General features: G+C 42.5%; 1 long non-coding RNA gene across 2 annotated transcripts in view; it reads right to left on the bottom strand.

Annotated features, from left to right (window-relative positions):
* LOC128931288 (uncharacterized) overlaps positions 1 to 21037 on the bottom strand; it is a 685153-nt gene that overhangs the window by 54369 nt on the left and 609747 nt on the right. The window lies entirely within an intron of this gene.

Here is a 21037-nt window from a genome sequence, read left to right as displayed (position 1 = left end):
TTTCTTTCCTTGTGTCAATTTGCCGAGAATGATGGTTTCCAGATTCATCCATGTCCCTGCAAAGGACATGAACTCACCCTTTCTTAAGACTGCATACTATCCCATAGTGTATATGTGCCACATATTCTTTATTCAGTCTATTATTATTAATCGGCATTTGGGTTGGTTCCAAGTCTTTGCTATTGTAAACAGTGCTGCAATGAACATATGTGTACATGTGTCTTTGCACTAGTCCTCTCGTGTAACTCTCCAGGTCCGGCTCCTGCCTGTGGTAGACACCTTTCCAGGCCAAGCATTGGCTTTTTGGCTTCCTATTTCAGCTCAGAACATTTTCAAGTCAGCCTCTGTGGTCTCAGCTCTTCCTCCTGGCTGCATCTACAGGCCCAACTCCTGCCTCACAACAACATTTGGCCCAGCTCCTGCTCAGCTTCTAGCAGTCTGTGTAGGCTCCAGCCTTCCTCAAGTTGGGCTTTCCAGGCCCACCTTTGGCCTCCCAGTGGCCTGGACAGACCCACCTCCTGCCTACCAACAGGTAGGCCCAGCTCTTACCCTTGATGTTGGCCTCCCCAGGCCATTTCTGCCTGCCTGCGTGCCTGCCTCATGGCAGCTCCTGGCTCTCTGATGGCCTCTTTAGGCACATGTCATGCCTCACCATGGCCTCCCCAGGCTGATGGAGGCTCCTGTTTTTCGGCATCCTCTGCAGGCCCAGCTTGTTCCTCACTAGACGATTTAGGCCTGCACGCCCGCTACTCGGAAGCTTTTGGTGGCCTCTCCAAGCCCAGCTCATAAGCTCATTCCTTTGTGGCCTCTCCAGGCCCAGGTACTGCTTTCTGGAATCCATTCTGGGCAAGCTTTTCCTCATGGCTTCATCTACAGGCCCCCCACCTGCCCTGCAACAACCTCTGTGAACTTGGCTCCTTGTGGCATTTGTAGACCTGAAAGGTCCTGAAATCAAGCTCTCCAGGCCCACACAGCTCATGCCTCATAATGGCATCTCCAAGATCAGCTCCTGCCCTCTGAATGCATCTCGAGGACCCAAATATGCTCAAGTCAGCTTCTATTCGCCTGGCTCCAGCTTCCTCCTGGTGGCCTCAGAGGTTTACATGTTCCTAAAGTTGGCCAATTTTGGCCCAGGTCCTGCCATCCTGGTGGCCTCTCTGGTTGCAAAACCTCCTCACTTTGGCCCCTCCAGGGTGAGCTTCTGTCTCTCAATGACCTCATTGGGCCCAGCTCCTGCCTCCCAACATCCTTTGTGGACTCAGCTCCTGCCCAGCTTCTGATGTCCTCCATAGGCCTGAAAGGCTCATGGTTGCCTCCCCAGGCTCAGCTCCTGCTCTCTGTCAGCATCTACAGGCCCCAAACTTCCACAAGTTGGCTTCTCTTGGCTTGGCTCCAGCCTTTCTCCAGTGGCCTGGGCAGGCCCAAATGGTCCTGAAGTCGGCCTCTCCAGGCCCAGCTCCTGCCTGAAAGTGGCCTCTCCAGGCCCAAAGCCTCCTCTTGTGGGTTTGTCCAGGCCTGGCTCCTGCCTGTGGTAGGCCCTTCCAGGACCAGCCTCTGCTTCCTAGTGGATACAGGCATGCAATGTGTAATAATCACATCAGGGTAAATCGGATACTCCTCATCTTAAGCATTTATTTTACTTCTTTATTTAACAAGCAATTCAGTTATGTTCTTTTCCTTTTTTCTTTTTCTTTCTTTCTTTCTTTTTTTTTTTTTTTTTGCACTGGAGTGTAGCTCTTTCTCCCTGGCTGGAGTGCAGTGTTCCAATCTCATCGCACTGCAATGTCTGTCCCCAGGGTTGAAATTATTCTCCTGCCTCAGCCTCCTGAGTAGCTGAGACTAATTTTTGTATTTTAAGTAGAGACAGGGTTTTGCTATGTTAGGCTGGTTTCAAACTCCTGGCAGGTGATCCTCCTGCCTTGGCCTTCCAAAGTTCTGGGATTGCAAGCATAAGCCACCACACCTGGTCCCTTTTAGCTATTTTTAAATAAGTAAATTATTGTTTACCATTGTCACTCTTTTGTACTACCAAGTACTACATCTTATTCATTCTAACTGTATTTTTGTATTCATTAATTATTTCTGTGAACCCCCTCCAGCCCACTATTCTTTCCAGCCTCTGGTAACCTTCATCCTACTCTCTATCTTTATGAGTTCAATTGTTTTAATTTTTAGCACCCACAAATGACTGCGAACATGCAAAATTTGTCTCTCTGACTTATTTTAGTTAATAAAATAATCTCCAGTTCTACTCATGGTGTTGCAAGTAACAGGATTCTATTATTATCATGGCTGAATAATATTCCATTGTGTATATGTACCACATTTTCCTTATCCATTCACCTGTTTTTTTTTTGTTTGTTTGAGACCGAGTTTTGCTCTTGTTACCCAGGCTGGAGTGCAATGGCGCGATCTCGGCTCACCGCAACCTCTGCCTCCTGGGTTCAGGCAATTCTTTTGCCTCAGCCTCCTGAGTAGCTGGTATTACAGGCACGTCCCACCATGCCCAGCTAATTTTTTGTATTTTTAGTAGAGACGGCGTTTCACCATGTTGACCAGGGTGGTCTCAATCTTTTGACCTTGTGATCCACCCACCTCGGCTTCCCAAAGTGCTGGGATTACAGGCATGAGCCACTGCGCCTGGCCCCATTCACCTGTTAATGGACACTTAGATTGCCTCCAAATCTTGACTATTGTGAATAATGTTGCAGCAAATGTAAAAATGTAGATATTTCTTTCATATACTGATTTATTTTCTTTTGGGTATATACCCAGCAGTAGAATTACTGTGTCATAAAGTAGCTCTTTTTAGTTTTTTGAGGACTGTCCAAACCATTCTCCATAGTGGTTGCACTAATTTACTATCTCACCAAAAGTGTAACAGGGTTCCCTTTTCTCCACATCCTCATTAGCATTCGTTACTGCCTGTCATTTGGATATAAGCCATTTTAACTGGGATTGCATGATAGTTCATTGTAGTTTCTATCAGTGATGTTGAGCATCTTTTTATAAAGATGCCATTTGTATGTTTTCTGTTGAGAAATGTCTATTTTGATCGTTTGGCCATTTTAAATCAGATTATTTGCTTTTTGTTCTATTTTTGTTTTTACCTAAGCTCATTATATACTCTAATTATTAATCCCTTGTCAGATGGATTCAGAATTGTGTTTTGTCTTTATTTTACACTCAATTCTAAACCATTGAATGGTATCAAGTGGAGAATTGACATATTAGTATTGGAAGATGACTTTGTGTATTTGCTACCTATTGCTGTGTAACATACTGGTCAGGTGCAGTGGCTCACACCTGTAATCCCAGCACTTTGGGAGGCCAAGGCAGGCAGATCACGAGGTCAGGATTTCAAGACAAGCCTGGTCAAAATAATGAACCCTTTCTTTACCAAAAATACAAAAATTAACCAGGTGTGGTAGCTCACACTTATAATCCTAGCTACTCAGGAGGCTGAGGCAGGAGAATCACTTTAACCTAGGAAGTGTACGTTGTAGTGAGCTGAGATTGTGTCACTGCACTCCAGCCTGGGAGACAGAGTGAGACTCCATCTGAGAAAACAAACTAACAAATAAAAAAATACCACCCCAAATTATACAGTTACAATGATACTTATTAGTCTTCTCATAATTCTGGAGGCTGACTAGACTCACCTAGGCAGTTCTGGCTCAGGATGTGGTTGCCTCTAAACAGTATGGAGTTAGAATACTGTCAAAGGTTTTCTTGCTCAAGTAACTCCTGGTTAATGTGGGCTGTCAGCCAGGGAATCAGCTGGGGCTATCTGGTGGAATACCCACACATAACCTCCCTACATGATCTGGGCTGTCTGACAAAATGATGAATGGGTTTTAAGCACACCCACCCCAGGAGGGAGAGCCAAGTGGAAACAGTATCATCTTTTATGACCTAACTTTGTCAGGTCATGAGCAACAATTCACTTTATTCTGCTTACAGAAGCAGGGGACTATGGTCATTTTCAAGGGAAGAGAAACTAAATTCTATCTTTTGATAACAAGTGTAAAAAAAATTGAGGACAACTATTCACAATAGTGGAGAGATGGAATCAACCTAAGTTTTCTTCCCTTGATGGAAAAAAGAATAAAGAAAATGTGGCAGCCAGGCACAATGGCTTACACCTGTAATACCAGCACCTTTGGAGGCCAAGGTGGGCAGATCATCTGAGGTCAGGAGTTTGACACCAGCCTGGCAAACATGGCAAAACCCCTTCTCTACTGAAAATACAAAAAGCCAGGTGTGGTGGTGCATACCTGTAATCCCAGCTGCTTTGGGAAGCTGAGGCAGGAGAATCACTTGAGCTTGGGAGGCAAAGATTGCAGTGAGCTGATATTGCACCACTGCATTCCAGCCAGGGTGAGAGAGTGAGACTCCATCTCAAAAAAAAAAAAAAGTGCAACATGCAGAAAATGCTTTATGTAATCAAAATAAATCAGAGGATAAAAGAAGTATATTAACGCAACTGAAAAAAGCTGTGGAGATTAGAGATAGTAGTCTAACACTGGGTTGTCAATTGACCCTGAGTTAACCTTAAAAAAAAAAAAAACGGCTGGGCACGGCGGCTCATGCCCATAATTCCAGTGCTTTAGGAGGCTGAGGTGGGAGAAAAGCTTGAGGCCAGGAGTTTGAGAAAAAGCCTGGGCAACACACCAAAACCCTATCTTTACAAAAGTAACAAAACTTAGCCAGGTGTGGTGGTGCACACCTGTAGTCCCAGCTACTCGGGAGGCTGAAGTGGGAAGATTTTTTGAGCCCACGAGTTTGAAGCTGCAGTGAACTATGATGACACCACTGTGTTCTAGAACCTCGGTGACAGAGCAAAGTTCTATAGAAAAAAAGAAAAAGAGAGAGAGAGGAAGAAAGCAAGGAAGGAAGGAAGAAAGAAAAAGAGAAGAAAAAAGGAAAGAAAAGAAAGAAGGGAGGGAGAAAGAGAGGAAGGGAGGGAGGGACAGAAGGAGGGAGGGAGAGTGAAAAAGAAAAAAGGAAGAAATGAAGAGATAAGTAGGCAGTCAAAGGCACCCTGTATACCTGGAAAAACTAATACAGAATTACTGGCCTAGAGCCAACCCTGGCTAAGCTACTGAACTTCAATGATAAAGAAAGTACTCTACTAGCCTTTCAGCAGGAGAACATGAGGCACATGTTAGAAGAACCTCCAGCCAGCCTCAGGTCTTCCCATTGCCCCAGCCAGAACCAGATAATAATAGAGTCAGAACTTGGAGGAAGAACTGAAGAAAGTGAAAATGAATTAAGGATATTCTTCCAAGAAAGATGTCATCCAAGTATGCATGCATTATACAGAAACTCTCAAACCAATTTTAAAAATACAACAGCTGTGGGTGAAAATAGAAACTGCAGATTAAATAGATTCGTGACACTTTTTTCTTTTATCATAATTTTAATGAATGTTGAATGAAGATACCACTTACACATAGGCATTTATACGAAGTTCAGAAATTCTCCCACCTTACCTTAGTTTCTTGACACAGTCTCACTCTGTTGTCCAGGCTGAAGTGGAATGGTGAAATCTCGGCTCACTGTAATTTTCACCTCCCAGGCTCAAGCAATTCTCATGCCTCAGCCTCTCAAGTAGTTGGGATTACAGGTACCCACCATGACTCCCAGCTAATTTTTGAATTTTTTGTAGAGACAAGTTGGCCAGGCTGATCTCAAGCTCATGACTTCAAGTGATCCCACCCACGTTGGCCTTCCAAAGTGCTGGGCTTGCAAGTGTGAGATAAGGTGCCTGGCCATATCACCTAATGTTGAGTAATTTATTGGTAGTTGAAAATTTTATGATTTGTTTCTTGCTTCTCTGTTTTCTCTATCCTTTTTCTTTCTCTAGCAGGGTCTCATTCTGTTGCCCAGGCTGCTGCCTCAAACTTCTGGGTTCTGGCAAGCCACCTGCTCAGCCTCTAAAGTAGCTGGGACTACAGGTGTGCATTACAATAATTTTTTTTTTTTTTTTACTTTCTATAGAGACGGAATCTTGCTATGTCACTCATGCTGGTCTCAAACTCCTGACCTTGATCAATCCTCCTACCCTGCCTTTGCAAAGTGCTGGGATTACAGGTGTGAGCTATGGCACCTGGCCTTCTTCGTACTTTTTATAGGATTTAGATTTTATGTAATAACAAACAATTTTTACAAAAGTAGTATTCTATTTTTAAAATTAAGCAGTGATTAAGAACGAGCTACAGAAAGTGGTATTTATTCAGCACCTGTTTTATACTAGATATCTGGCATATAGTGGACCACCTCATCAATGAATCAAGGGAGGAATTATAATCTTTAATTTTCAAAAGAGGAAACTGATGCTTACAATTATTTCTTAGTGCTGGAGTTACACACCTGCTGTCAAAACAAGTGCCTGCTCCCAGCAGCCTGCCCCCTGCTAGTTTTATCAGCCCCCTACTTCCACCCCCTCATCTGTGCACAACAATGTTCACACATACACACACACACACACACACACACAAACTTCTGCAATATTCCATCTGCCTAGGCCAGGAACTTGTCCTGACAAACCAAATGCATTAACTATTTCCTGCCCAAAGCTGTTATTCAATCTCTCTATGATTTGGGAAACAGTTTCTGATTTCACACTGATGAGGATTACACTGAGGTCTGAAGAGAAGTAATAATTACAAAGCATTCTAATCTATGTCAAAGAATATGATGATCGGATATATCCAGCCCTTTGAGATGCTGTGCTGTAAGGTGGTTGAGATGCAAAGTACTATTGGCTCATTGTCATATTGGTCCATGGTCATTCATAATGATACTTTGTACTTCTTTCATGTTTGTGCTAAGGGTCATTTCACAAACTGGAAGAAGCTTATCAATTTCTAGGTATTCAAATATCTCTTTCACAGTGTGTGCGCGCGCATGCGTGCATGCACGCTATGAAAATATATACACCCGGCTGGGCGCGGTGGCTCAAGCCTATAATCCCAGCACTTTGGGAGGCCGAGACGGGTGGATCACGAAGTCAAGAGATTGAGACCATCCTGGTCTACATGGTGAAACCCTGTCTCTACTAAAAATACAAAAATTAGCTGGGCATGGTGGCACATGCCTGTAATCCCAGCTACTCGGGAGGCTGAGGCAGGAGAATTGCCTGAACCCAGGAGGCAGAGGTTGTGGTGAGCTGAGATCGTGCCATTGCACTCCAGCCTGGGTAACAAGAGCGAAACTCCGTCTCACAAATAAATATATACACTTATATATTCACATATGAACATAAACACATGTATATACAAATATATATTTATAGTATGCTAATTAAAAATTAAACTCTTAATGATCCATGAAAAGAGAATAGCAGGCCAGATGTAGTGGCTCACACTTGTAATCCCAGCACAGAGGTATATTGAGGGGGGAAGATCACTTGAATCCAGAAATTTTAAACTGGCCTGGGAAAAATGGTGAGACTCTGTCTTTACAATAAATATAAAAATAAGATGGGCATGATGGCTCATACTTGGGGTCCCAGCTATTCAGGAAGCTAAGGTGGGAGGATCACTTAAGCCAAGAAGGCAGAGGTTGCGGTGTGCTGAGATCACACCAGTGCACTTCAACTCGCATGACAAAGTAATATTTGCCTCAAAATAAATTGGTATCCCAGAAAACTTTAAAATATCTACACATTCATAAATGTCACAAATGTATATAATCATCAATATATTGATCATAAAGTAAATTCTTAATACTTCGTGATGAGCAAGCGTTAGGCCAGGCATGATGGCTCAAGCTTGTAATCTCAGCATGTTGAGAGGACCCAGCAAGAGGATTTCTTGTGTCCAAAAGTTTAAGGCCAGCCATGGAGTGAGAACCAAACTCTCTAACAAGGCAGAAATTAGTCAGGGATGGTGACATGTGCCTGTAGCTACTCAAGATGCTGAGTTAGGAGGATTGATTGAAGGCAAAAGTCCAGGACCGCAGTGAGCCATGATCACATGATGACACTCCAGCCTGGTTGAAAGAATAAGAGGCTAAGAAAAAAACTAAAAAATATAAAAACAGAAGACATGAAACGAGAAGGTGCTATGTCCAGGGCAAAGACTAACAGCCCAAGCAGAGGCCCATTCCCCTCTGAACCCCCAGAAGACAAGACAAACCATTAGACAGTAAATAAAACAGACACCACTGTGAAAAACAAAGGCAGAATTTATTACAAATCTGACAGAAATGCACTGTCAAGGTTACAAGTGGAGACAGGTGTTTTGCAAACACACACTGCTGTGAAGTAAACAAATCAGAGTCCAGGGAAGCTTTAAGCTTTTGACTGCTGTTTACCATCAATGACCTAAAAAGCTGAATCTAGAAGAGACAACTGTGAGACAAGTGCAGCATCAGAAAAGGCAACCATAAGGCAGGAGATGACCTTGAGTGTTCAATAAAAGGCAGAAGATAAGCCTAGAGAGGCCATGGTGAGGCTGCAGCAGGTCTAACAAAGGCTGCCGTGAAAAAGAAGCTGAATCTTGAGAGGCAAATGTGAGGCATAAGATAATCCCGAAAAAAAGCGACAGTGAGGCAAAACATAGGCCTGCAAAGTCAGCTGAAAAACATGTAGTAACTAGGCCTTAGAAGGCCCACGTGGGGCAAAAGCTGGGCCTGGAAAGGCTGTTGTCAGGCAGGAGCTAGAGCTGTCTAGGCCGCTGGGAGGCCAAAGGTGGGTGAGGCCCACGTGGGGCAAAAGCCAGACTTGAGGAAGGCTGGGGCCTACAGAGGCTGCCAGGAGATGGGCAGGAGCAGGGCAAAATGTGATTGTTGTGAGGCATGAGTTGGACCTGTAGATGCAGCCAGGAGGAAGAGCTGGGCCTGTAAAGGTTTAATTGACAACATTCTGGTCTGGGAGAAGATGCCAGAAAGCCAATTTTGAGCATGATAATGTCACCAGGGAGGCACCAGCTTGGCCTAATGAGGCCACTGGGAGGCCAGTGCTGGGCCTGTAGATACATGCTGCCAAAAACACAGGAGCTGAGCCTGATAGGAGACCATGCTGAGGCCAAGAGCTGGGCCTCCAAGTGCTGAGCCATGAGCTCCATTGTTCATTCAGAACTGCTGGGCCGGTACATTTAAGTCTGCTGCAGTAGAACTCATAAATCCCCCTTTTTTTAATCCGAGGTGCTTTGTCTTGGGGAGTTAGGGCTTTATTTGTGGGTTTCTATTGTGCTGCTGGCTTTTTGCAGGGCTGCCTTGCCCAGTGAAGAGGCAGACTAGTCACTGTCTGCCTGCAGAGGCTTTGCAGAGCTGCTGTTAACTCTGCCCAGCTGCCATGTCAACTTTTCTGCAGTCCTGTTTATACAGGTGTAGTTAGAACTGCCCCGGCAACGGTGGCCCACCTCTATAATGGCAGACTGTCTCTGTAATGGTGAACTGTCTCAGCAATGGCAAATTACCTCCATAGTGGTGGACTTCCTTAGTAATGGCAGACGCCCCTCCCCCACAGAGCTGGATCATCCCGGGTTCAGCTGTGCTTGCTGTGAAACTCAATTCAGAGCATTTCCAATTGCTGTTTCATTGTGAGGGTGGGACCAGCCAAGCCTGATCACCTGGCTCTCTGCCTCAGAGCCTTTTTTTTTTTGTCTCCCAGGTGTTCCTGTCACCTGTTGAAAAGGCGCCAGGATCTGTGCAATTTCCCCTGCAGCAATCCACTGCACAGGCTGAAACAGCCATGCTGAGATTTGTGGCGCTTTTTTGCCTGGGAATCTCCTGTCCTGGCTCCCTGTTTCAGCCCCCTTTTTAATCAGATGAATGGGTGACTCTGCCTTCCCAGAGCTCCAGTAGCCAGCTAAAACAGCTCCCGGACCAATGTATTTTTTACAGAGAACCGCCACGCCGGGGCACTGACAAAACAGCCGCACCAGCCAAACAAGCCACGCTGGCGAACCATGGGGCTCCTCCACCTGGGCATCTCCTGGTCTATGGGCAATAAAAATTCATCTGGAAATTCAGTGTTCACTCACCCTCTGTGCTTTTGCTGGGAGCTGCAATCCTGAGCTGCTCCTAATCAGCCATTTTGGATCTCATGTGTCTGTGATTTTAACTTTTCTAAACTTATTTAGACTTTTTTGAGGCCTACTATATTGTATATTTTAAAGAATTGTTCATTTGCTAATGAGAAGAATGTATATTCTGCAGTTTGGGGAATGAATGTTTTTGAAATGCCTAAGTTTATTTATTCTAGAATGTAATTTTTTTAATGGAGTCTCATTGTCACTAGGCTGGAGTGCAGTGGTGCAATCTCAGCTCACTGAAACCTCCACTTTTTGGATTCAAGTGATTCTCCTTCCTCAGTCCCCTGAGTAGCTGGGATTACAGGTGCACAGTGTGATGCCTGGCTATTTTTTTTTTTTTTTTTTTGTATTTTAGTAGAGATTGGGTTTCTTCATGTTGGCCAGAATTGCTTCAATCTCCTGACCTTGTGATCCACCTGCCTTGGCCGCCCAAAGTGCTAGGATTACAGACCTGAGCCACCACACCTGGTCTTTTTGAGTGTAATTTAAGTTCATTTCTTCTTATTTACTTTCAGCCTTGATGATTTATTTAGTGCTGTCAGTAAAGTATTGAAGTCCCCCATTATTATGGTATTGCTGTTTATCTCGGTTTTTAGGTGTAGTAAAAATCATTTTATAACTCTGGAAGCTCCAGTGTTAGATGCTTTTATATTTAGGATTCTAATATCATCTTGTTGGACTAATTATTTTATTATTTTATAATATCCTTCTTTGTCTTTTTTTTAAGACAAAGAAGGATATTAACTGACCTTCCTGTTGGATTAATTTTATATCATTATGTAGTATGTAGTATCCTTCTTTGTCTTCAGACCTTAATGAAACAGATTTTTGAGCTTTAAGGTTTGTTTTGTTTAAGAATAGCTGCTCTTGCTTGCTTTTGGTTTTCATTCTTGTGGAATATCTTTTTTCACCCTTTTACCTTAAATTTCATGAGTGCTTATGTGTTAAGTATCTGAAGATAGCAGATATGTGGTTGTTGGAATTTTATCCATTCTGTCATTCTATACTTTTTTAATGTAGAACATTTAGGCCATTTACATTTAATGTTAATGTTAAGATGTGTGGTATTCTTCAATTAATCATGTCAGTTGTTACCTACTTTGTTTTTTCATTGTTATTATATAGGTCCTGTGAGATTTATGCTTTAAGGAGGTTCTATTTTGGTGCATATCAAGCTTTTGTTTTAAAATTTAGAACTCCCTTTAGCATTTCCTGTAGTGCTGGTTCAATAGTGGCAAATTCCTTCAGCTCTTTTTTGTCTAAAAAAAGTCAATGTGAAGGAAATAATTTTAAGAGCTGTGAAACAGAGTATCAGGTAGGTAACCTATAAAAAAATCTGTCAGACTAACAGCAGATTTCTCAGCAAAAAACGTACAAACCCGGGGGATAGGGGTCCTTCTGCTTTTAGCGTGAAACAAAATAAATGTCAGCCAATAATTCTGTATTTATCAAAACTAGGATTTATAAATAAGAAAGAGATAAAATATTTTTCAAGCTTTTTTGTGCAGTTTGTGGTTTTGTTTTCTTCTTTATAATTGCCCATATACCAAATATAGAATTTTTCATTCTTTTTATTTTTAATATGCACATTTTCTATTTCATTATAAAATTCTTTTATTTTAACATCATATAATTGACCAAATCAGTAAATTTTTGCATAATTAACTTTATTTTATAGTATTCTATAAATTATATGTGCCTTTCATGCTGAGGTAGAATAATAGATGCAAAAATACTACAAAAATCTAAATAGATGTTATCCCTGCTTTTATAAAAGTTAAAGTAAAGGAAACAGGTATTATAAAATTTTACATATATTAATGTTATGTTGACCAGTAAAATGTGCTTTGACAGAATTTTAAAAGGTAACCATTGAAATTAACAGTCTAGGGCAGGCATTGCTGAAAAAGTAACACATCACCTAATAAATGCTTAAAATAATTTGTGTTGTTTTTACTCACTCAAAATTCCTTTCATTTGTTTCCCAAATAGCATTCTCTTTTCTATCAGTGAATTCTCCTACATTTCATACCCTCTTGGCCCATGGGTGAACATGTGACCCATGCCAAGATAATAATATTTTCTCCTACACGTTTAAATTTTAAACATGTACTCTAAAGATCAGAAAATGGTCAGACCTATGTCAGTCCAATGGTAGTATAACGCACCCTATTTGTTAATTTTTATTCATATAACTCTTAAAACCAAGCTTAGTTCTGTCCTTCCAGAATTATGAGACAGACTATTGTCTGAATTCTCTATAATAAGCATAAATAGGGAATAAATTCACCTTGTTGTTTAAATTGTACAGTATTCACTTCTGTGGGTTATATAACAATCAATCCTAGCTGAAGTAATCATTATACTATAGGAAGAAAAGAAGTAAGATGCTTACAGATGAAGCTAGAAGTCAACTGGTGTAGGCTTTCAGGCCATAAAGGAGTTTTAAATTTCATTCTAATGGAAAACATTTTAAGCAGAAGACAGCATAATCACAAGTATACATTCATACTTAAACAGCTTCATTGTCTGGAGTAACACCTGATGTTCATTGTCTCACAGCTATGAAAAACTAGTACATGGACACAAAGAGTGAGGTTGAGAGCAGAAGTTTAATAGACAATAGAAAGAGAATAATTCTCTGCTGCAGACAGGGGTTGAAATAAATGGACTGCTGGTCTGTGGTGAAATGCAGGGAATTTTATAGATAAGCTGGTGAGGTGGTGGTGTATGATTTACATATGGTATAAAAAACTGGTTAGACCAAGTGTGCCATTAGCGTAGACACAAATCTTTGGTAATCCCCATTCTAATATTTTATTATGCAGGCAGGATTCTCTGCCTAAGGTGTTCAGTTTGAAAGTGAGCTAGGGGCTTATATGCTAAACCAATTAAGAAGTCTCTTGGTCTAACAGAAAATTATTTGTAAGGAAAGACCATCCATATAGCATTTGAAAAGAGCACAGACCTAACTTTCAAAAGGTATTTTGTACCCACATTAAAGCAATAGAAAGAAGAGTGATGCAAACAAGGTGAGGTCCTTGGGATAGTTTTTTGAGGTATCTTTTAATGACATCATTTGTCTTCTCTACCTTTACTGAGGACTGGGGTCTCTGAGCAAAATGGAGATGACACTGTATGCCTAGTTTCTTTGAGACCCCCCGTGTGATGGCTGCCATAAATGAGGGTTCATTGTCACTTTGGAGGTATTTACATATACCAAGCAGGGAGTTATTATATTAACTAACACTTTTATCACCTCAGAGGTTTTTATCAGCATTACATTAAAATGCTTCCACCTAGTTAGTAAAATTATCTACCCATAGCCATCGCACCCACCCCCTGCCAATGGTATTTTAAAGAATATCCATTAGTGGTAAGAAAATGTCTTCTGCTTTAGGCCGGGTGCGGTGACTCAAGCCTGTAATCCCAGCACTTTGGGAGGCCAAGACGGGTGGATCACAAGGTTGAGAGATCGAGACCATCCTGGTCAACATGGTGAAACGCCATCTCTACTAAAAATACAAAAAATTAGCTGGACATGGTGGCACGTGCCTGTAATCCAAGCTACTCAGGAATCTGAGGCAGGAGAATTGTCTGAATCCAGGAGGCGGAGGTTGCAGTGAGCCGAGATCGCGCCATTGCACTCCAGCCTGGGTAACAAGCGAAACTTTGTCTGAAAAAAAAAAAGAAAGTGTCTTCTGCTTTAAATGGCAGCATGAGTATGAAGAACTAGGAAAGCATACTTAGAGTCATTGCAAAGGTTAGCTACCTTTTTCTTTGTTAATTCAAGTGCTCTTGTAAGAGCTATCAGTTCAGCTAGTTGTGCACTTGTGTGTGAAGAAAGGAATGCAGTTATAATAACACCATTTGGAGTGACCATTGCATATCCTGCTTAATACAGGGTGCTTGCTCCACAAAGAAACTTCCAGCTATGAAAAGGGTCAAGTCTGGATTTTCTAGGAAAGTTTCCCTGAGATCCTCCCTGGCTACATACATCCGTACCACAACTTCCTCACAGTCATGTTAGGTTCTGCCATTTCCTTTGGTAGGAAAGTTGTTGGGTTTAGGTGAGAACAAGTTTTCAATTAGACTGTAGAGCCCTCTAATGGAAGAGCCTGATATTTAAGGAGCTGGCTGTCTCTTGGCCAAAGGCTTCCCCTAGAGCACAGCAATCCTGTTACCTCATGTGTGATATAAACAGTTAAGCCATTTCCCAGGGTTAATTTCTTGGTCTCTGTCACCAGTAAGGTCACTGCAAAAACTGCTGAGAGGCATGCTGGCTATCCTTTAGCCACAATATCAAGTTTCTTACTCAGGTAATAAATTAAGCTGTTCAACTGGTCCTCAGGCTTGAGGTAAAATTCCCAGTGTGGTTCCCTCCTTTATGATACATATGAGGTAATATAAGGGGCAAGCTATCTTGCCCAGCCACCCATAGTCTACAAAACCCAGTAATGCCCCCACATCCTCTTACTTGCTTGAGGGATTTAGGTAGGGGAAAGAAGGAAATTGGCTTAATCATTTCTTCCTATAATGTTGTGGTCCCTTCAGACAACACCAAACACAGGTATGTCACTGAGATTTGGCAAAGCTGGGCCTTAGATTTTGAATGCTTATATCCTCTGTCAGCTAAGAAATTAAGAAGACCTTCATTGCCTTTCTGAGAACTGTTCTCTGTTGTGACACAGAACAGTAGGTCATCTACATTGTGGACGACCCTGACCTGAGGATAGGAAAATTCAGAGAAGTCCTTTGACAGTGCCTGTCCAAAGAAGTGAAGACTGTCTTGAAGTCACTGAGGCCGCACCATCCATGTTAACTGGGCAGTTTGGCTCGAAGAATCTTCAAAGGGAAACACATATTGAGAGTTCAGATGTAATGGTATAGATAAAAAGGTATCCTTTAGTTCTAGTACTATGAATCATTTAGTTCCCTCAGGTACTTGGGTGAACAAGGCATAGAGATTATAAACTACTGGACGAATTGGCATTACAGTCTCATTAATGAAATGGAGGTCCTGAATTAGTCTTCATTTCCCAATGTGGTTTTGCATTCCTAATATTGGGGTGTTGCAGGGGTTGTTATAGGGTTTGAGTAGGCCCTGCATTTTCAGGTGTTTAATATTGGCTTCTAGGTCTTTCATAGCATCTGGCTTCAGGGAATATTGTCCTAACTATCCCCTAAACCCAAACAAAAACTAGGATGCATAAGGTGAATCTGGACTGGCCTAGTGGTTATAACTTGACCTGTTCTTCCATGAGTTGCCCACACTTCTGGATTAATATTAGCTTCCACTGTGGGGAAATAAAGGATTTGTCCTCGGGCTATAAGAATGCTGACCCCATGTGAGTTAAAATATCTCTACCAAATAAAGGAGTGGGATTTTTAGGCATGATTAAAAAGGCATGAGTAGGGCCAGGCGCGGTGGCTCAAGCCTGTAATCCCAGCACTTTGGGAGGCCGAGGCGGGTGGATCATGAGGTCAACAGATCGAGACCATCCTGGTCAACATGGTGAAACCCCGTCTCTACTAAAAATTACAAAAAATTAGCTGGGCATGGTGGCGCATGCCTGTAATCCCAGCCACTCAGGAGGCTGAGGCAGGAGAATTGCCTGAACCCAGGGGGCGGAGGTTGCGGTGAGCTGAGATTGCGCCATTGCACTCCAGCCTGGGTAACAAGAGCGAAACTCCGTCTCAAAAAAAAAAAAAAAAAGGCATGAGTAAATAATAGAATCCCCAAACTACAACTAAGGGTTTTAGAATAATATCAGGTAACTGTCTTTCTTGAGATTCATATCACAGTCATGCCACAAGAAGAGGGGAAGCTTGGATAAGAGGGAAGAAAAAGACTGGATCCAGTGTCCAGAAGGAAGTCCACCCTTCTTCCTTCAATTTCCAGTATCACCAGGGCTCCTGAGCAATAATGGCAGTTAGAACCAATGGAGTTGGGGTCTGGGCCCTGGGACCCATCAGTCCTGTTGGACCATTGTGAAACCAGTTTTGGATCTGGTGACCTCCATCTCTGTGGGCAGTTTGATTTCCAGTGGTCACTACCATGAGCTGAATGGAGTCAAGTTGACTTCTTGCCGCCTGGGTAATCCTTCTTAAAGTGCCCTGACTTAACACATTTGTAGAAATTAGCAGGAGCACCTCTGAAATTTTGAGTTTTGCAAGCCTGCAAAGCAGCTACTACAGCCTCTGTCTTTCTTTGTGTTTCTTCTTTATATCCTGGGCCTCCTCTCGGTTCCTGTTTTAAAATGTGGAGGTGGCCACCCTCAAGAGGCTTTCTAGGATGCTATCTGGTTCTGTAGCCTGCTTCTGCAGTTTCCATCTAACATAGGGAGCTCAATGTGCTATGAACATGTCCTTTTCAATTGCTTGTTCCTTGACTTTTTCAGGAGAAAGGAGGTGTGTTTTATTAGTGCCTCTTTCAGTGTTGCCATAAAGGTTGTAGGATTCTCATCTAGGTTTTTGTCTATCATGGACATTTTAGAGTAATTAAGAGGTTTGGCTCTAATTCATCATAGGCTCTCCAACATGTGCATTAAAAAGTGTTCTTTTCCATTTATATGTGTAGTTGGGGTTCTAATCAGGGTTGTCAGTAGGTATTTCCTCTCTTTCTGTTGGGAATAGTGATTCCCCTATTTTTCACCTTAGCTATTTTGTCTTTTGCTTTTTGACCTATTAGAGGAGACATATAACTCATCTTTGAATTCCTCTGTTGCCTTCAGAACTGCCTGTTTTTCTGCAGCAGTTAGAACTTGGCTTAGGAGCAACATAGCATCCCTCCATGAGAGGTCAAACAACTGAGTTAAATTTTGGAATATACCTCTCAGGGTCTCTCTTTATTTGCCTAAGATACTGAATTGAGAAGGGAACTTGAAACCTAGTGGCATCACCTGCACTGATATTTCCCATATGAGCCAGAGCAAGGAGGAGTGGGAATTTTGGGAGATGGTAGAAGTGGAGAAGCCTACAATGTGGTTGGAGGGGGGCCCTGTATAGGGAAACAGGAAGGGTTAGGAACTCTATAACTCCCTCAGATGCTTCTCTGAGAAGTTGTCTTTTTAGTTTTGGAGATTTGCTCCTTTTCAGCCTAAATGATATGATTGCCAAAAGAGCTGGGTCGATTGTGCAATGCTTCCAAAGGTCTGGGTTGTCTCATTAGTATGGTAGCCTCATCTTAATCTTTTATTATGCAAAGAAAACCTGTACATAGAAAACCTTGAACCATTTGCTCTCTCATCTACACAAATAATCTAATTTTTGGATAGTATTAAAATTGAGGCTTTCCTGAAAAACGGTTAGTTCAAGACAATAAGAAGGCCATACCATCTTGCAAAAGAAAATGAGCCACTTTTTCTTCAAAGTCTTGGGGTCATAGGAGTCCCATTGCTTCAAAATGCACTCCAGAGGAGTGCAGGCTGAAGATGGTCTGTTATCCATGTAGAAAGAGAAGTGATAAAAAGGAATCCCTTTAGTTTTCTTCCTTTCTTTTAGAATGACTCAGGGTAAAGGGGGTGACAATGGGGACATTCCTTCAACTGTTTCCTTCCTTGGTTCCCTGAGTCCAAGCATCCATTAAAGGTGGATGCAGGCATTACCCTCACCCATGGATCCAGAGGAGCTAAGCAATAATATTAGTCATACTTACCAATGCAACTTTAGTCCTCCATTGGTGATTTTCCTTTGATTTTCTAGACTTCTGTACTCTGCATGTTTTCCCAATGGATGGCTCTCAGGACAAACTATGTAACAGTTGTATGAATGCAAGGCCCCTTACCACAGGGAGAATACTAGGTAGAGCTGTATATTCTGTTATTATACCCCAGATTAAAGTATTCTTAGGCAGTGGTTCTGGTTAACATCCATAGTATGTAAAATACCCATTTTTTTTTTTTTAAGGCACATGGATATTTTTAAAAAATGGCAGTTTTTCTGCTAATGGGAAATTATTGACACAAAATTTTTGTTTGGGGAGATATCTTCCTCCTAATTGTTGTGTTTTCTCACTCACATATGGGGCATAAAGCTTGGTTTACAGTTGACGGGTGTAAAAAGAGAGTAGAATTGGGAAAAATACAGTGTTTTAGCAAAGGTTTGACAAGGTACATCTTGGAGAGGATTCCTATTCCACTAGGCGGTGCTGTATGTCTTGAAATACCATGTGCTTTCCAGACAAAGGGTAGAGAAAAAGATGTTCACTGGGTGGGAGTAGAGGCCCTCTGCTTCTAGAAAAATAAAAAAATGGCCATCCCTTTAGCTGTATTCCCAGTTACTATGGCATTTGCTGATCTTGCCTAATAGGATTATTTCCCTTAACTGTAAAAATTCCTGCAGCACTGCATAAAGACAGGGGACAAGAGGCACAGTGGTCTTGGAAAGAAAAAATTTGATGAAAAAAACTTGGAGATGCTATTGCTTATGCCCAATGGGCAGTAAGAGGATGGAAAAATAAGAGTCCAGAAGCCTTTGAGTAACTGTCAATTGTCTCTGGATATCTTCAGCCCCAGATGATGGCTAGGCTCTTTGTGAAAGGAAACCAGTTCAAAACAGAGCCAATATTCCTAGCACCCTAAAAACACTGGGAGATTTGTTTAGTACTCCCTAGCAAGCCTGTCATCTGAGTCTTTGAAGTGGCAGCAATCATAATGGTCTCTTAACTGGCCATCGGATGCCCAGTTTTTTAAGTTTCATTTTACAATTTAAAATTGAGGGCAGATGGACTCAAAATAAAAGTAGAGAATTGGGGTCCACTCATATAATTACCTTTCTGATGAATCTACCCTTGATCCTAGATGAGCCCCCACAATGAAACAGCCTCATCTGGAGTACTACCTAAGGTTTCTTGTCTTATGGCCATGGAAAAAATAGGATACAGGCATGCAAAGAGTGAGATTAGAGTGAAAGTTTAATAGGCAAAAGAAAGCAAATAGCTCTCTGTGGCAGCGAGGTGTCCTGGAAAAATGGGTTTCCTGTTCATGGCAAAATAGAGTGTTTTAAAGATCAGCTGGTGAGGAGGCAGTGTCTGATTTACATAGGACATGAAAAACTGGTTAGACCAAGTGTGTCATTTGCATGGGGGTGAATCTCTGGTAACCCCATCCTAATCGTTTATCATGCAGGCAGTTTCTCTGCCTGAGCTGTGCCATGTTGCCCATTTCTTTTTTCCTGTAAACATGGTAACAGAGAGGGAAGATGGAGCCTTCATGTTGAATATGTGTGGCCCCCAAGTAGCCCTTTTCTCTTGGCATAGCTGTCAGCATTTGCCCATGCAGGCTTCCAGCTTGCTTATCTCTGTCTGCAGCTTGATTCTTCAGGTTGCTCTTGTTAGGAAAAAAAAATAATTTTCTGGGCTGCTTTTTGTTAGAAGGGAAGCACTGTTGAGGACTCTTTAAGCTCTCATTATCTATCTAATTTCTTTCTACCTCCTGTATCAATAAGATCACTTTGGGCTGCGCATGGTGGCTCATGCCTGTAATCCCAGCACTTTGGGAGGCTGAGGTGGATGGATCACCTGAGGTCAGGAGATTAAGACCAGCCTGGCCAACATGGTAAAACCCCATCTCTACTGAAAATATAAAAATTAGCCAGGCATGGTAATGGGGACCTGTAATCCCAGGTACTCTGGCGGCTGAGGCAGGAAAATCACTTGAATCCAGAAGGCAGAATTGCAGTGTGCTCAGATGGTGCCATCACACTCCAGCCTGGGCTACAAAAGTGAAACTTCACCTAAAAAAAAATTACTTTGACTGCAGTGTGGACAACACACTGAAAGACAACAGAGGAGTAGAGTCAGAGAGATTGCTTAAGTAGCTATTGGCCTATTCAAGAAAAAATGTTTTAAATACTAAAATCTGGTAAAAATTATGTAGAGAAAGGCAAATGCTCAAGGAATTTTTATACAGTTAAGATACAATAAATATCTTGATATTTATATATTTATCAGATAAATATACTGATACAATAAATCAGTAGATTCTGCCTGCTAATAGCATAAATGTACTTAGAACAAGTTTCTTAGCTGGTCAACACCTGATTTCAGCCTTATGTAATGTTTTCTTATAGAATGTTCTCAAGGAGTTTCAGAACTTCACTCTGAAATTCTCATTTTACGTAGAAATTACTTATGCTTACTCAGCAATCATTGTGTATACTTGAGAACTCTTGAAATATAAGAAAACCTGTAAGTCGTTTCTCTTTTTTTTGTTTTGTTTTGTTATTTTTTTTTTTTGAGATGGAGTCTCGCTCTTGTTACCCAAGCTGGAGTGCAATGGTGCGACTTCGGTTCACTGCAACCTCCGCCTCCTGGGTTAAAGCAATTCTGCTACCTCAGCCTCCTGAGTAGCTGGGACTACAGGCTGCACCACCATGCTCAGCTAACTTTTGTGTTTTTAGTAGAGATGAGGTTTCACCATGTTGACCAGGATGGTCTCGATCTCTTGACCTCGTGATCCACCCGCCTCGGCCTCCGAAAGTGCTGGGATTACAGGATTGAGCCACCGCACCCGGCCTATTTTTTTTTTTAACTGGAGATCGGTTTTCAGCATGGTGGCCAGACTGGCCTCAAGTGATCCACCAACCTCTGCCTTCCAAAGTTCTGGGATTACGGGTGAGAGCCACAGCTGCACCCGGCAGGCACCGAAGAGGTTCCGCTGGGGCCCGCTCGGAGGAGTCGCGCTGGGGAAGGCGAGTGGAGGTGCTTCTTGATAAAACTGGGGAATCCCAGATCTCAGGGGTTCTGTCCTGGCCTGCCTCCCTGGATCGTCCAGCCTGGGCGGGAGTGAGAGAGGACCTCGCCCTTCTTGACTGGGGCTGCATGGGAGGGTCCAACTTCACCAAAGGCCTAGCCCGCGGTTCCTAGCCTATAGCCCCACCCAGCAGCCCCCGGTCCCCCCTCCCCTCCAGACCTGGCAGTCGCCCTCAACAAACATGGCGCCGATGGCCTCAGTACGTCAAGCGACACGCCCTCCGGCCTCTTCCGGCGC

This window comes from Callithrix jacchus, chromosome 18 (assembly GCF_049354715.1).
Source record: "Callithrix jacchus isolate 240 chromosome 18, calJac240_pri, whole genome shotgun sequence".
In the NCBI taxonomy this organism is placed as follows: domain Eukaryota; kingdom Metazoa; phylum Chordata; class Mammalia; order Primates; family Cebidae; genus Callithrix; species Callithrix jacchus.
Note: the sequence above shows the minus strand (reverse complement) of the source record. Positions and strands in the feature narration are given on the sequence as shown.